Genomic DNA, 17230 nt, shown 5'->3' with positions numbered 1-17230 from the left:
GTTGGGTAATCCATGGCAAATTTAGAAAATACTCATTCGGGATATAGAAGATGAAAAGTTTTTAGGGTCCAAACCAGGTTACTTAGGGGTCACGCTTCTTGGGTGGTTTTTGCACTGAACCGCCTCCCAAGGACAGTAGTGGCCTAACATTCTGACACACGAATCCCCAAATATCAAGGGTCTGTTAGGAAACCGAGGCGCGTAACTTAGGGTAGCGTGTGACATCACGTGATGGGGCCGAGGCTAACTCAGCTCGTACATCAAAAGTAAACCATTCCTCTCATACTTCCGCGTCGTAACCTTTAAATCCTCTTAGGTCGCCTACTAATTAGGTCATTCTATTCATTAGGCGATCTAATGGCTCCCAAGAATAATGCACACAAGAAGAACGCAACTAGCTCGTCCTCTCAGCAAAAGAAAAAGGGGAAGGAGGTCGCCCCTGAGTCTCTCATTCCCCACTTCGGTCTGGTGGTGGGAAAGGAGGTAGTGGTTGACCCCAACGCCTATTTCGAGGCGGAAAGAATTGTATCCAAGATCATGACCCAAGGGAGGGTGAACAAGATCATGCTGAGCTACAACATCGAGGTCGAGACCAAAGTTCTCATTGCCTGACCTGCCTTTGAAGGGGAACGAAGCTGCTCCCCTCTCCAGGACGATTTCGCGGCCTGGAGTGACGAACACTTGAAGGCAGGTCCCTTCCTTCCCTTAGACCAATACTTCACGAATTTTCTGAATTTCATGAAGTTGGCTCCATTTCAGCTCCCCCAAATTCTTATAGGCTTTTGGCGGGGCTGAAATACTTGTTTTTTAAGCATGAGTGGGAGGTCCCCACTCCGACAGATATATTATATTTCTTCTACCTCAAAGCCAACCCGAAATAAAGAGGTCGAGGTGACGGGTTCTACTATCTCACCAGATTCCCCAATTCTGCTCCTGTCATTGAGCTCCCAAGCCACCCTAACGACTATAAAGACTTGTTGTTTATGTCGAACGGGTTCTGAAACTGTGAACACATATACTTCAACCATCGTCATAAGTTCTTTATTCTCTAACCTCAGCTCATGAAATTTTATTATTTCCAAGATATTTCCCTTATACATGTATAAACTGATTTTATTTCTCGTGCAGCCATATTTGCGAGGACGGCGAAGTCCGTGACCCTTGGGGGTCAGTACGAGAAATTTTCTGGGCTGCCACCCAGCGAGAAGGACTACCGCCAGATCGTGAATGACATCACGATGCTGGCGTTCCAGTTGATTGGCAAAGGCCAGACATTGGCCTTAAGGACCCGGGCTACCCTCCCGATAATCCACGAGCTCCCACCCTCTCAAGAAGAGGCTTTGCTGGCCATCGAAGGCGAGGACGAGGAAGAGAACAAGGTGCCTCTTGTGCGAAAGAGGCAGGTTCCTGAGGCTGTTCGGGAACCCGATTTAGAACGAGTTACGTCAAGGGCAGCAGTCGGCCCCTCCGGACAAGGTAACTCATATCCTTATAGGGAACTAGATAGGGTTGTTGCCAGTTGTAGGTTAGTTAGATTTAACCCCAATCAGCTCGTCCACCGTCATCCTCACAACCCAGACCCTAATATCACCCAGCTCTAGTGTGTAGACCACTTGGTGGTGCGTCATGACAATAGTTACCCTAAGGGTACCATTGTTGTCGATAATACCTTAAATTTTAGGTCTGCCATCTTTGAGGAGTACGGAACCAACCGTAGGACATGGCCTTCTCTACTCCAGGGGGCCTTTGCCCCTGGATTTAAGCAGTACGTAGATGAGTCCAGCCCCGAGGTAGAACTGGAACCTGTACCTGAACCTCCTAGGATCCAAGAAATACTAGTCGTAGACTTTCTTTCTCCTCCAGTAGCCCCAAGGTCGGAGGTCGTGATAATAGACTCCTCCCCCAGCCCGGAGGCTAGGATCTTTATTTATTTTCTTTCTGTATGTTTTTTACTTTATTTGAGAACTAATCCCCTCTTGTTCTTTTCAGGCGAAGAGATGGAACAAATCAGAGCTCCTGACCTCCATACTACTTTCCAGGGCGGGAAAACCGGCTCGGGCCCTGTTGTGAAGAGGCCCAGATTTACGAAGAAGGCCCCTCCGGCAGCAGGAAATGTCTCAAAATCCCCTGCTAAGGGGAAAGGCATGAGCTCAATAGCTTCGATGTCTTCCGTTACTGAGAGGAAGATTCTTCCTCCTCCTCCTCCTCCACCTCGGTTCGCGCCTCCTCGGGATCTAGTAATACAAGCTGATCCTTTAGCTCCCCCTGCCCCAGCTGCGACCGCCCGAATACCAGTAGATCCTCAGGATCTAGAGAAAATCCCTGAAGCCTTTCGGGGAATCCTTTACGAGACGGCGAGCCACATGGTGGGGCACGCCTATAAGGTCAGCTCAAGGGACTTGAGGGCTATCGAGGAGCGGAGCCCAGAGAACGTCCTGAAGTCAGCCCTGGGGATGAACCTTACAGTAAGTTATCCTTCCTTGGTGACATCTTTCTTTTTATCGCATCTAAGGATATATCTGACTTGCCTTGTTATTTTGCAGTCTTCCCTGGCTCAATATCGCAGGATAACCCGAGATAGGGCTAGAAATGATGAGCTCCAAGCCGAAATAAACGCCGCCAAGACTTCCCTGACAGCTGCTCAAGAAGGCGAGCAAGCCGCCAAAGCTACCTTTGCGGCTGCTCAAAAGAGCAAGTATGATGCCAAGTTTTCCCTCGCCTCGTCCCAAGAAAGTGAGCAGGCTGCAAAGATTGCCTTGGCTGCTCTCCAGGCTCAAACTACACAACTCTAGGCCGAGGTTGATGAAGCCAAAGCAAAACTGCTCGAGGCCGAGGCTGCAGTCAAAGAAGAAAAGGCGGCCTCATTGTCATCCATGGAAGATATGTTGTACCATTGCTGGGCCTTTAACCAGGATGGGAACTTTTCTTTCATGGCTCCCGCGCTGTGGGATTCGTACCTTGAAAAATTCAAGGCTCAGATTTTGCAAGAACCATCAAAAACTGGGGGTGCGTCTGCGGTGGGCAAGCAAGATGGCGAGGAGGTTGCATCCTCAGAGCGACCTGGAGGAACTCAGTGACACCCTTTTTCCTTGTTTTTTTTTTGGGCTTGTAAACAATCGCCTTTAGGCTCGGTTCGAGGTTTTTCTCCTCAGGATAATTTTATTTTCAATTTATATATCTATATTTTTATCTATTTATCCTTCCTTTATTATCTCTCATGTTTATGACTCCTTAGACTTGTATATTCGAGATTTTAGGAATAGATTTTAGATCGGGATAGATATTTTGAGCTCTGTTATATCCAAACTTTATGTGTTGATTTATATCATACCTATTAAGAATCAGGCCTTAAACCCGGTTATATCCAGGATTTTAAATATTTGAAACTTAGTTCATGTTAGGTTTATTGATAACCCGAGCTTTAAAAAGCCCTTAATTTTAAACAATTTTCCCAACTTTCCAAGTTTTGTACCTGGTTGTATCCAGGGTTTTAAATGATTAAAACTGAGTTTATGCTAGGTTTATTGACATCTCGAGCTCTTAAAAAGCCATCGAATATTCAATTTTCCAAGCTTCTAAGTTTTGGACCTAGTTGTATCCAGGGTTTTAAGTGATTTAAACTTAGTTCGTGCTAGGTTTATTGACATCTCGAGCTCTTAAAAGGTCGTCGAATAATCAATTTTCCAAGCTTCTAAGTTTTGGACCTAGTTGTATCCAGGGGCTTTAAGTTATTTAAACTTAGTTCGTGCTAGGTTTATTAACATCTCAAGCTCTTAAAAGGCCGTCGAATAATCAATTTTCCAAGCTTCTAAGTTTTGGACCTGGTTGTATCCAGGGTTTTAAGTGATTGAAACTTATCCAGCGATCTTATTCTGATCCACCTCGGGTTATATGCCCCCCAAGTAACCAGAATGTAGAGACTTTCTTGGTTGCTTTTACAAACATCAATACACAAGCTAATACAACCTTAACAAGAAAAATTATTTAAAACCACCTTAACAAGAAAAATCATTTAATAATCCGACTGTTATTTAATTAAATGACTTTTATAATTAAGCCTTACATGGATGACTGTACTATTGATAATACTTTTTTAAATGCATGGCGTTCCAGGTCCATGGGACTATCTCCCCATTCAGCCGAGCTATCTTGAAGGTTCCTTCGCGCAAAACTTCCACGATCTGATATGGTCTTTCCCAGTTCAAGCCTAAAATGTCGTCTTTGGGATCCTTATTTGCCAGAAAGACCCTTTGGAGAACCAGGTCGCCTAATCCAAAACCATGTCTCTTGACTTTAGAATTAAAGCAACGAGTGATTTTTTGTTGATAATGGGCGAGCTGTAACTGTGAATCCTCTTGTTTCTCATCAATCAGGTCGAGAGATGCGTTAAGTAATTCATCATTCCATTCCTGGCTAAATGTCTTTTGCCTATGAGTGGTTACCATAGCTTCGACTGGAAGGACTGCCTCGCTTCCAAAAGTTAAGGAGAAAGGAGTGTGTCCCGTGGAGGTTCTGTGAGAAGTTCGGTATGCCCAAAGTACTTGCGGGAGCTGTTTGGGCCATACCCCTTTGGCCTCGTCTAACCTCTTCTTAAGGCTCACCTTTAGGGTTTTGTTCACAGGCTCGACCTGCCCATTGGCTTGTGGATATGCTACTGAGGATAAACTCTTAATAACGCCGTATTTTTCACAGAAGTTAGTAAAGAGATCATTGTCGAACTGGGTCCCATTGTCCGACACGATCTTTTTAGGAAGCCCAAACTGACATAGAATATTCTTCACCACAAAGTCCAGGACTTTCTTTGAAGTGATGGTTGCCAAAGGCTCAGCCTCTACCCACTTCGTGAAATAGTCGATTGCCACCACCGCGTAACAAACTCCTCCCTTGCCCATTGATGGGGACCCTATTAGGTTGATTCCTCACACCGCAAATGGTCACGGGGATGAGATCATCGTTAGCTTGACTGGAGCAGCTCGGGCAACTGTGGCGAAGCGCTGGCATTTGTCTCATTTCTAAACATATGAGATGGAGTCTTTCGTTAAAGTGGGCCAAAAATAGCCCTGCCTCAATATTTTCAATGCTAGGTTTTGCCCCCCCAGCATGATCTCCACAAAAGGCTTCGTGCACTTCTTGTAGAATGGTTTTAGCCTCCTCAGGCAGAACACACCGTAGGAGAGGCAATGAATGACCACGTCAGTATAATGTACCATCCACTATCACATACCTCAGAGCTTGATAGAGTATTTTTCTTGCATCCTTTCTTTCCTCATGTAGCCTTCCCATTGTGAGGTATTCCATTATGGGGGTCATCCAGGTCGGTCTTGTGTCGATCATCTCGACCTCTACCATTTTTTTTGTCATGCTCAGACTCTCTAAGAACTCCACTGACACTACATTCAAAGTCTCAACTTCCTTGGTGGTGGCAAGCCTTGCCAAAGCGTCAGCATTAGAGTTCTGCTCACGAGGTATCTGTTCAACAGTACTGTACTCAAATTCGGCTAGCTCCCCCTTCACCTTAGTTAGGTAAGCCGCCAACTTGGTGCCTCGAGCTTGATACTCCCCTAACACCTGATTAACCACGAGCTGAGAATAATTATAACACTGGACGACCTTCGCTTTGAGCTCCTTCGCCACTCTCAGTCCAGCCAGTAAGGCCTCATATTTGGCTTCGTTGTTAGATGCTTCGAATCCAAATCTCAGAGCTGTATGGAATCGATGCCCTCCTAGGGAGATTAATATGATCCCAGCCCTGATCTGTTTTCGTTCGATGATCCATCTACGAATATTTTCCACAACTCTTGCACCGGTTCCTTTAAAAGCTCCTCTTGAAATCCGGTGCATTCAGCCACAAAATCAACAAGGGCCTGACTTTTGATTGAGGTCTGTGGCAAATACAATATCTCAAACTGGTTGAGTTCAACTGCCCATTTTAAAATACGTCCCGACGTTTCAGGTTTTTGCAACACCTGCCTTAAAGGTTGGTCGGTCATGAGGTTGATTGAATGGGGCTGGAAATATGGTCGGAGCTTCCTGTAAGCCAATATCAGACAAAATGCCATCTTTTCTATCAGTGGATACCGTGATTCAGCTCCGAGAAGTCTCTTGCTTATATAATACACCAGTTTTTTAGCACGATCTTCTTCTCGAACTAACACGGCATTGACTGCATTTTCTGTCACGACCAAATAAAGGAATAGAGGTTCTCCAGACATAGGCTTAGACAATATTGGGGGCTCGGCCAAGTGCATTTTTAGGTCGAGGAATGCTTGCTCGCATTCCTCAGTCCATTCATATTTCTTGTTTCCTCTTAGGAAGTTGTTGAATGGCAAGCACTTGTCAGTAGATTTCGAAATAAAACGATTCAAGGCTGCCACCCTTCCAGTCAGGCTTTGAACTTCTTTGCGCGACCTGAGCGAGGGCATTTCTAACAGTGATCTGATTTTATCAGGATTCGCCTCTATCCCCATCGTATTGACTATGAATCCCATAAATTTTCCCAATGCTACTCCGAAAGTACACTTTTGGGGATTCAGCCTCATACCATACCTCCTTAAGATCTCAAAACATTCTTTCAAATCAGATACATGGTTATCAGCAGTCTTGGATTTGAAAAGCATATCGTCGACATACACTTCCATATTTCTCCCGATCTGATCAACAAACATTTTGTTGACTAATCGTTGATAGGTAGCTCCGGCATTCTTTAGCCCGAAGGGCATGACTTTATAACAATATACGTTAGTTGGGGTCATAAAGCTAGTATGTTCTTGGTCCACATGATTCATCGCGATCTGGTTATATCCAGAATACGCATCCATAAAGGACATAAGCTTGTGACCCGCCGTGGCATCTACCAACTGATCAATCCTTGGCAGTGGGAAGCAATCCTTGGGGCAAGCTTTGTTCAGGTCGGAGAAATCGATGCATGCCCTCCACTTCTCGTTTGGCTTTGGGACCAACACGGGATTGGCAACCTAGATCGGGTATTCTGCTTCACGAATAAACTCGCACTTTAATAGTCAAGCTACTTTCAGCTCGGATTGTTCCCAAACGCCTCTGTTTTTGGGATTTTGCAGGCACGTTCTTGTCCAAGTTTAGAGTGTGCATAATTACACTTAGGCTTATTCCCACCATGTCTTCATGTGACCAGGCGAAGACGTCCAGATTCTTTTGTAAGAAATTGATCAGCTCCTTCTTCCTTTTATCATCAAGATTTTTCCCAATCTTAACAACTCTTGAAGCTTCTTTGGAGTATATACTTACCTCCTCGAGCTCCTCAATGGCCTGGAGCTCTGACCTGTCCTCGCCCATTTGTGGGTCAATGTCATCATGTGGGACGACGTCGCTATCCTTTGCTTCTTGAGGTTCTTCCGTCCCACAAGTGTCTTCCACTTCCTGGGACTCCTCACCTCCGTCACTTATGGCCACAACTTGCTGCCTGGGTTGTGATTTTCCCTTCATAGAAATTCTATAGCATTCCCTGGCTGTGAGCTGATCACCTCTGATGGTGCATATCCTCACAGCTGAGGGGAACTTGATTGCTAGGTGGTGGATAGAGGTTATGGCTTCAAATGCCATCAATGCAGGCCGACCCAAAATTGCATTGTATGCATTTGGACAGTCAATCACAACAAACTCGAGTAACTTGGAGAAATTTTGCGAGCCTTCTCCCAATGTTACCACTAATTCAATCGTTTCGATGGCAGCCAACCCTTCACCAAAAAATCCGTACAGAATCATTGAGGTCGCCTTCAGTTCTGTTACAGACAACCCCATTTTTTCCAAGGTGGATCTAAAATGTAGATTCACAAAACTCTCGTTATCTACTAGTGTCCTCCGTACTCTCTAGTTGGCGAGCTGAACGGTTATGACCAAATGATCGTTATGTGGGAACTGGACATGGCTAGCATCTTCTTCTGTAAAAATGATTGGTTGTTTTTCTAATCGCTGTTGTTTTGATAACCGCTGTTTTGGGATGAACTCCACTCCGTTATGGGATTTTAGTTCGTTAATGTACCTCTTCTGGGCATCTCTACTCATGCCTGCCTTATGGGGTCCTCTTGAAATGGTGGCTATATCTCCCCTTATTATTGGAGGAGGGTCGTCCTAATTCGCTTGAACTCCGGCTTGATTCATTGGAGCTGACGGAGGGTTTTGTCTAGCGGGCTGACTAGGGACCACTCGATTTCGGGCGTATTGGGCCAAAGTTCATGCCCTGATAAGGGTTTCGATCTCATCATTCAACTGTCTACAGTCATCAGTGTTGTGACTGATATCATTGTGAAATCGGCAAAACTTCGAAGGATCTCTCTTCGCTCTTTGGTTTTTCAGTGGTTCTGGCTTCTTCCATGGAAGGCGAGTAGAATTGGCTAGGAAGATGCGCTCCCTAGTATCCGTGAGGTCGGTATAGGTTGCATAAACATGTTTGAATTTTTCCCCAGACTTATTTTTCTTTGTTCCGCTCTGGTTGCTCTCACCATTTCCCTTCCTCTTATTATTTCCCCTTGGTTATTCTGGGTAACGATTTGAGCCGTAGCTGCAACATCTGTTACCGCTCCAACGAGCTAGACAGGGATCTGGCTGGTTCCTACGACAGAGTCTCGCGCCTCTTCCAGGTTAACCCATCTTTGAGCTCGTGCCAAGAACTCGTCCACACTATTAACTCCTTTTCTCTGTAATTCTTGCCATAAGTCGCCTCCAACAAGGATTCCTATCCTTATTGCCATGAGCTCGGAGCTATCGTCGGCATCTCTAGCTCATGCAGCAACATTGGCAAACCTACTTAGATATGCCTTCAACGGTTCGCCAGGTTTTTGCTTTACATTAGCTAATGAATCAGCCTTAATCCGAGCTGTCTGGGAAGCCCTGAATGCTCTCTTGAAATCAGTAGAAAACTTATTCCATGAGCTAATTGAATGCCTTTTGTATTGTTTAAACCATTGCCTGGCTGGCCCAATTAGAGTTGAGGGGAATAAAATGCACCTTAGATCGGGTCCAACGTTGTGGGCCATCATCATGGTGTTAAACATCCCAAGGTGATCAGACGGATCTCCATCTCCGTCAAATTTTGACAAGTGTGGCATTCTAAAGCCCACCTAATATGTGGTCGCCGCAATATTTGGAGCGAAAAGCTTGAGCTCATCCTCTGAGTCACAATCGTCCTTGTCTTTTTCAGATAGAAGCTTCTTCATTTGCTCCTCCATCTGAGATAACCTCTCGAGGGTTTGGTCCCTAGTCCCTAGGTTATTTTGGGGTTGTTCAACAGCTCCCATCCTATCGTACGCGTTTGATGGGTTGTTGTCCCTCCAAGATCGAGCTTGGTTTGGTGGGACATTCCCATTATCACGTACTATGGAAGGACCCCCTTCTTGACGAATGTGACTAACATCCTTATCTCAAGCTGAATTTCTTCTCTGCGAATTCAGGCGATCACGCAGATCAGGTTGTGAATCGTATCGAGGGCTTTGTGCCGAACTTAGATGATTTCTTAGATCGCCCTCGAACCTACCACTTCGATGACTTTTAGTCCAATAACTTCCATTTGTGAAGCTTACAGCTCGCGATTGAGGCCGAGCATCTGGATTTTCAACACGTGTCCGTGGGACATAGGTATGGGCAGACGGAGGAGGGTTTCTCCTACTGTCTCCATAAGTAGGAATGTACAACGTAGGCCGAGGTGGTGTTGGATGTCTAATAGGTGACGGGGGATGCCTTACTGGCGAGGCAATCCTTGTCCCATCAAGGCGAACTAAACTAGCCTGCCTCTGTCCTGCCCCATTATTTCTAGCTCTCTGCGCCCAACGATCCGATCATGACGCAGGAGGGTTAGCTAGAACATTCTATCTCTGTGAGCCTATCCCAGCCCCTCCTCGTGGGTTTCCATGGGTATTCCCAAACGCGTATGAAGGAGGCACTGAACTTGGGGTCACGGTTCTAACCGATCGAATGATGTGCTGATGACCCCTATGAGGGCCATTAGGTTGAGCATTTTGGCGATCTAGCGTTGTAGGCATAGAACTTGGGGTGACAGTTCTAACTGACCGACTTGGTTTGGATCAGTTATTCCTATGGGACTTATGAGACCCACTTTTCCTCTTTCCGACATTAACGTCGGTTGCAAAAAAGGGTAAACGAGTCAAATCCTCCTCAATTTTCCTATTTGCCTTAGCAAGATGGCTTCTTAACTGTATATTTTCAAACTCAACTGCAGTTAAGTAGTCTGGGTTTGGATTCGGTGGCAATGACACCGAACTCCCAGTATCGCCATGACCTGCCGGTTGCTTTTCCGGACGTTGCTGAACTTCAGGGCCATGCTCGTTTGAAACAGCGGTATGATGAGCCTCCTGCCCTCCAGGCTGTTCTATCTCATTACCGTGCATTGAGCGAGTGGCCACCATGATGAGATTTGACTAGGATTTTGATGAAAGCACTAATTTCGTCCTCTCAATGAAAGCACCAAACTGTTGACGCGATTTTTCACCAACAGTGTATTTAAGAAATAATAAGGTTGATTAGTGCTTAATAATAAACCGAAATATGAAATGAATTCACAAGAACACAAATCTTTTTACGTGGTTCAATGGTTAAAATCCACCTAGTCCATGAGTCTATATTATTGTTGTTTCTCTCTCTATTTTGGCAGAGTTTCAGTATTACAGAATAATCGTCTCTTTTCCTGTCCAATATTCTCAGTATTTATAGAGAAATTCCATAGACAGGTTTGGGTAACCGCGTAAGTCAATCACGGATTTACATATTTATTACATTTAATACAAACAATTCTCATTTATATTGGGATATGATTTGATCACAAAATAAATGGTCTCCTAATATCTTGGACATTAAATATGACAGATTGGTCATAAATAATCGTATAAAAGTGCCTGAGTCTTTGGGAATCCGTGGGTATGCAATATATTTGAATTATCACGAGATGGATATCTCTCCTAGCTCGTACTTCGACAACCATTTGAATATCATGAGCTCGTGCTTCACAACCTTCATGTCTGTAGCTCGGGTTAAACCCAGGATGCCTAACACCACACGTGCCTATGTGAAACACGAGTTGCTTACGTGGATAATAAACATATATAATTTCTTTGGTTATTTCTCCGTATGTTTATTTGTCAGCTGTACCCGAGCTGAGTGAAGGACTTATGCTGAAATTAGGGTACAACATCATGTTTGGCAATATAGTTAATTTTTAAGCAATGAAAATAATATTATGTAATAATTATTATTTAAAATTTATAATATTTAGTAATTAAACCTAATTCTTATAAGAAGTATGAGAATTTGATAGTATAATTGGAACACCTCAATTACTTCTAATTACATAGTTTGGTGTAATTACATGGTTCAACAAACACGTCAAATTAATTACTGAGTAACTTTCCAAACACACCTAATGATTTTGAAATAGTAAAATTATTTTTCCATTAGGAACCAAACAATACCTTGCTTCTCTTTTTTTTGGATTTCATAATAATGTTGAATTTGTATTTTTTTTTTAATTCTTCTCAATATAATTTTCTCATTTGAGGTAATAGTGATTTGCTATCTATTTTTTTAAGTGTATTATTTATGGACTAGCAAATAAACATGCAATTTCAATAGTATATTTGATGATTCATATATATTATATCAATCTTTTATCCTTAACTTAAAATATTTATTAAGGACGGAGTCAGAATTTATAATAAGGGGTAATTATTTATTTTGTTTTAGGATGGCTTAAATGTAACTTTTTTTTTAATTTGGAGACTTTTTATTTTATTTTAGGGGCATAAATGTAATTATCTTTCTTAAATTTGAAGATTTTTTTTTAATTTTAGGAGTTTAAATATAATTTTTTAAAACAATTTAGAGCTTTTTACAATTAAAATATTAAAGTATTTTTTTTAACAAATTAATTGGGGCCGAAACACCCACTTTCCTAATATATATAGGGGCTGGTTGAGATAGCTTATAAAAACACTTCTATCTATATAAATGTGCAAAAGCTATTTGGTTGATTGTCTGGGTATTAAAATAATAAGTGCTTATTAGTTTAATAAGTTATTCCTAAAAAAGCCATCAACGGTAGCTTTCTCTAAAAGTGCTTTTTCAAAAGAAAATTTCATGATATTTTAATATACCAACATAAGTTACTATTCCAAATATATGACAATTTCAATATTTTAGACAAAAATACCCATAACATTCAAACACTCATTTTCTCTCTCAATCCGAACACTCTCTCTCTCTAACATCTCTCATTATTTCACACTCTCTCTCATTCTAATCTTGTAGATCTCAAAAAAATACCAAAATTAAAAAAAAATCATCTGAAATAGACATTTGAGTGAAAAAATAGGAGCATCCAAAGTTTTCGTCAAATTTTAGTGCAGAGCATCGAAATTGCATTGAAAATGCATCGTTTTGGCCAAAAATCAAGTTTTCATGATTGCATCGCAATAACATCAAAACATCATCGATTTTGCATCGAAAAAGCATCGTTTTGCCCAAAAAACAAGTTTTCATGATTACATCGCAAGAGTATCGAAACACCATCGATTTTGCGTCAAAACATCATCAATTTTGCATCGAAATTGCATCGAAACACCATCGAAAAAGCATCATTGTGGCCAAAAATCAAGTTTTTATGATTGCATCGTAATAGCATCGAAACACCATCGATTTTGCATCGAAAAAGCATTGTTTTGGCCAAAAAAACAAGTTTTTATGATTGCATCGCAAGAGCATTAAAACATCATCGAAATTGCATCGAAAAAGCATCGTTTTGGCCAAAACTCAAGTTTCATAATTGCATCGAAACACCATCGATTTTGCATAAAAAAAAGTATCGTTTTGGCCAAAAAAAACAAGTTTTCATGATTACATCGCAAGAACATTAAAACACCATCGATTTTGCATCGAAAACGCATCGATTTTACCAAAAATAAAGTTTCATGATTGCATCGCAAGAGCATCGAAATTGCATCGAGAATGCATTGTTTTGATTTAATTTAGATGCTTTTTTGATGGTGTTTCGATGCAATTTCGATGCTAAATCGATGGTGTTTCGAAGCAAACACGATGGTGTTTCAATGCTCTTGTGATGCAATCATGAAAACTTGTTTTTTAGCCAAAACGATGCTTTTTCGATGCAAAATCGATAGTGTTTCGATGCCAAATCGATGGTGTTTCAATGCAAAATAGATGGTGTTTCGATGTTGTTGTGATACAATCATGAAAACTTGATTTTTGTCCAAAACGATGATTTTCGATGCAATTTCGATGCTCTGCACTGAAATTTGACGAAAACTTTGGAGGTTCATATTTTTTTACTCAAATATTAGTTTCAGATTTTTTTTAATTTTGGTATTTTTTCAAGATCTACAATATTAGAATGATAGAGAGAGTGAGAGAATGAGAGATGTTAGAGAGAGAAAGTTTAGATTGAGAGAGAAAATTGGTGTTTGAATGTTAGGAGTACTTTTGTCTAAAAAATTAAAATTTTCATATATTTGGGATAGTAACTTTTGTTGGCATATTAAAAAATTTTACTAAGTTATCATGCATATAACATGAAATTTCCCTTTTCAAAAGTAAAAGTCAAAAGTAAGAAGTGGAGTCAACCAATGTCGTAATATGATGTGCTTTTAAAGTGCATAACTATAATTTTGGGATGCAAATAGCTTCTCCCCATTTGTTATTGTAAAATAAGGATCTTGTTGCTTCTCTTGGTCGGATCGCCATTGGTGCGTCCTTGCACGTTGATGGTATTCCGACCAAGAGACTTTGAGGGTGTTTGGCTCCTTAACTAAAAATTTGTTTATTGTTTTTAAAACCAAAAAATTATTTTCTGAAAACAAATAGAGGCGTTTGGTCATTTTAAAAAACAAAGTTACAAAAAACATAAAAATTTGAGAACAACAAAAAGTTGTTTTTAGTTGTTCTTAATTTTTTTTTTGTCAATTTTTTTTCTCATATCAATTTCTCTTTCATTAATTTATCTCTTCTCACTTTCTTTAACATCACTTTCTCTCTCGTCACTTTTGATCTCATTATTTTTTCTCTCATCACTTCCTAAATCCTCATTTTTTCTATCTTGTCATTTTCTCTCTCATCAATTTTCTTGCATCAATTTCTCTCTTCTCAATTTTTTTTCCTCAACATTTCTCTCCTTACTTTCTCTCTCCTTATTTTTCATCATTTTTCCTTTCACATTACTTTATCTCATTATTTATTACAAACTTTTAAAAGAATTTTCTCTTTGTAAATATATTTATTAATTTTTATTTAATTTTTTTTTAAATTAAAACTAAAAAAATATGTTTAGAAAACATTAACCAAACACCTGTTTTTTTTTAAACTACAAAAACTGTTTTTTGTTCTCATTTTTCTGAAAACACAATCTTGAATACAAAAAATAGAAAACAATGTCAAACAGGCCCTTTGTTTTTCCCCTTTGTAGATGTTCCTTGACTGCAGCTAGGGGTGAACACAAAGCCCGAAAAACCCAAAAAACCCACAAAATCGGCCCGATCCGAACCCATAAAGCCTGAAAAATAAAAAACCCGCACTTTTCGGGTCTAACTCGATCCGAAACCCACATTTTTGGATTTGGGTTTGGGTTTTAATATATAAAAAATCAGATTCGGGTTAAACCCATAACTATTTTATAAAAAAAATAGTTAAAAAAATATATTTATATATATACTAACAACCCTAGCCCTAATTCTTTTAGCCGCTCCTTTCTTTCTCTCTCAATATTTATCCCTTCTCTCTACCCATCCCTCTCTCTCATGATCAGCCATACCACCCACCCACCCACCCACCCATCCCACGGCAACCCCGACCCCCATCTCTCTATCTCGCCTCATTCCCCAGCAACCATGACCCTCTCATTCTCATTCTCGAAGCCTCTCACCCTGTTGCCAACGTCGACCCCGACCCTCTCCTCTCAAGTCTCTGCGGCTGTAAGGAGCTTCTCAGACACAAGCAACCTCTCCTCTTCGTCACTCTTGGCCATGGAGGTGTTCTCTTCTCTCTGACTTGATGTCACCATCGACCGTGCACAATCGATGGAGGTCTTTGCTCGGCCATGGAGATCTCCTCGAACATGTGAGATTTTTCTTTCTTTTTTTTGTTATTTTTTTCCTATTTCAATATCATTAGTGTTTGTGTTTTATTTGCGTGCCTCTATTATCTTAGCACTTGTTTATGCATTTTTTTTTTTAACAAAAATATTGTTATATGGGTTGAACTTGAGGATGATTCTATTATGTTAGCATCTGAAATTGGTTTCTGATTTCTGATTGTCTTTGTTGAAGATGATTCTATCTATTGTGTAGGTTCAACTCAATTTCATTTTGTGTTGCTATTATGGTCAACTTCCTTCACTATATAGTTGTTTGGCTTCTATACTGATTTTTGAGTTTTGAGTTGTTTAATGAATAGATTATGTTTATCCAGTTTGATGTGTTGTTTAAAAATCTTGCATAAATGATAAAAGTTTTGATGAAATACGTGTTTCTCTGTTTCTTTTTATAAAAAAGTTGATTAAGTATGTATGTGTGTATATAATATTTATACATATGCTTGTTTGTTATGATATTGATGATGAGTTTATGTTCATTTTTTTTGTTTTGCAGGGAGAGATGAAATAGGAAGTGTGGTTGATCTATATTTTTTTTGTACTTTTTTATTATATGATATTATTGATAAGTACCGAATTTGTCTATTTTTAATTCATTATTCTTCTATTATTATGCACTTGATTATTTTTTTTATATATTTTTAATTAGTTTATTTTGTGTTTTTAGGATTTTCAAGACATTTGGGTGAAAGTGAATGAATTTGGGATATTTTACAAGCAATGGTTAAGCTCGGAATTACAAGTCTGACACTTCATACTTAATTTTGATAACTTTTCGATACTGTTTTGGAAATATACCGAGAAATAAAAGTTTTAGATATTTTTCTTAGCTTTCTATAGCTTTTTGAATCGTCCAATTCCGAGTTATATCAATGAAGTTATGCTTAAAATACTTTCGGTCACTGCAGTAGAAGAAAACCGAAAAACGGGAAAACTTGCTACGGCCGCAGCCAGCCTTATTCCAGGCCGCGGCCTGGGGGACAGAATGTAGTGCCGCAGCTGGAGCCCGATTTTCTGGAAAATACATTTTCTAGTGGCCGCGGCCACCAAGAATCACTGGCCGTGGCCGGCGATCGATTTTTTCTTAAATTTCAATTTTTAAATGTAATTTTTGGGGGGCTATAAAAGGGATTAGGGTTAACTTTTATTATAACTTTGGATTGCGATTTTTAGAGGCTAGAGCAACAGAGGAGGAGGAAAAAACATTATCATCTATATTCTTCATTCTAGTTTTTTCTTTCTTCTCAAAACTCTTTTATTTTCATTTAATATTTATGTTTATGAATATGAATATGATTATGGAGTAGTTTTCTTTATAGTTAAGGGTTATTTATAAACCCTAGACATGATATCTTGAATGCATTGATGAATTTTATTTCTTTTATTCCGTTATATTAAATTACTTCTATTTTTCTATTTGAATGTTATGGATCTTGTAAAATCTTGTTTAGATGGCCATTAATTAAGGTTTTGCATTGTTCTACTATCATCTTAGGATTTCTATTCACCTAATAGTTTAGGATTCTAAGTAAAGTGATAAATTGCAATTAAGGTATTGTGACAGGTATTTTAATTGTGATGAGAAATAGAACCTAGGTTAAATGAATTGCATGCTTAATGAATTTGTTGCCTAGATTAACTTGTTTCCACAAAGTGTAATGCTTTTACTAGGTTAAATAGATTACATGCTTAATGGGTTTATTGCTGGGTAAAAATGGTTAATTAAGAGCGTTTAGCTTTAATTACGTATATTAGGGAAACTGGGATAATTGACTGCTTAAGTGCTATATGCGGGGTTAATAGTTTAATTGGGAATAGGGAATATTATTCATCATTGTTGATAGATTGATTGTTGAAGGTGGAGAGTAATTCTTGACTATTTCTTTAATATCGTTATATCCTTAGTTATTCAATCGTTGATATTTATTTCATTTTATGTTTTCAGCTATTAAAACTAAAACTCCTTTTTAATTTCAGTATAATATTATTTTGAATAATAATTTGATCATAGTCCTCGTGGGTTCGACCCTTATTTACCGCTATACTGAAGTAGCTGGTGTAAGTGAAAAAAATATATATTTAAATTTG

The sequence above is a fragment of the Humulus lupulus genome, chromosome 3 (genome assembly GCF_963169125.1).
Source record: "Humulus lupulus chromosome 3, drHumLupu1.1, whole genome shotgun sequence".
NCBI lineage: Eukaryota > Viridiplantae > Streptophyta > Magnoliopsida > Rosales > Cannabaceae > Humulus > Humulus lupulus.
The sequence above is the reverse complement of the archived record's forward strand: the minus strand, read 5'-3'. Positions refer to the sequence as shown.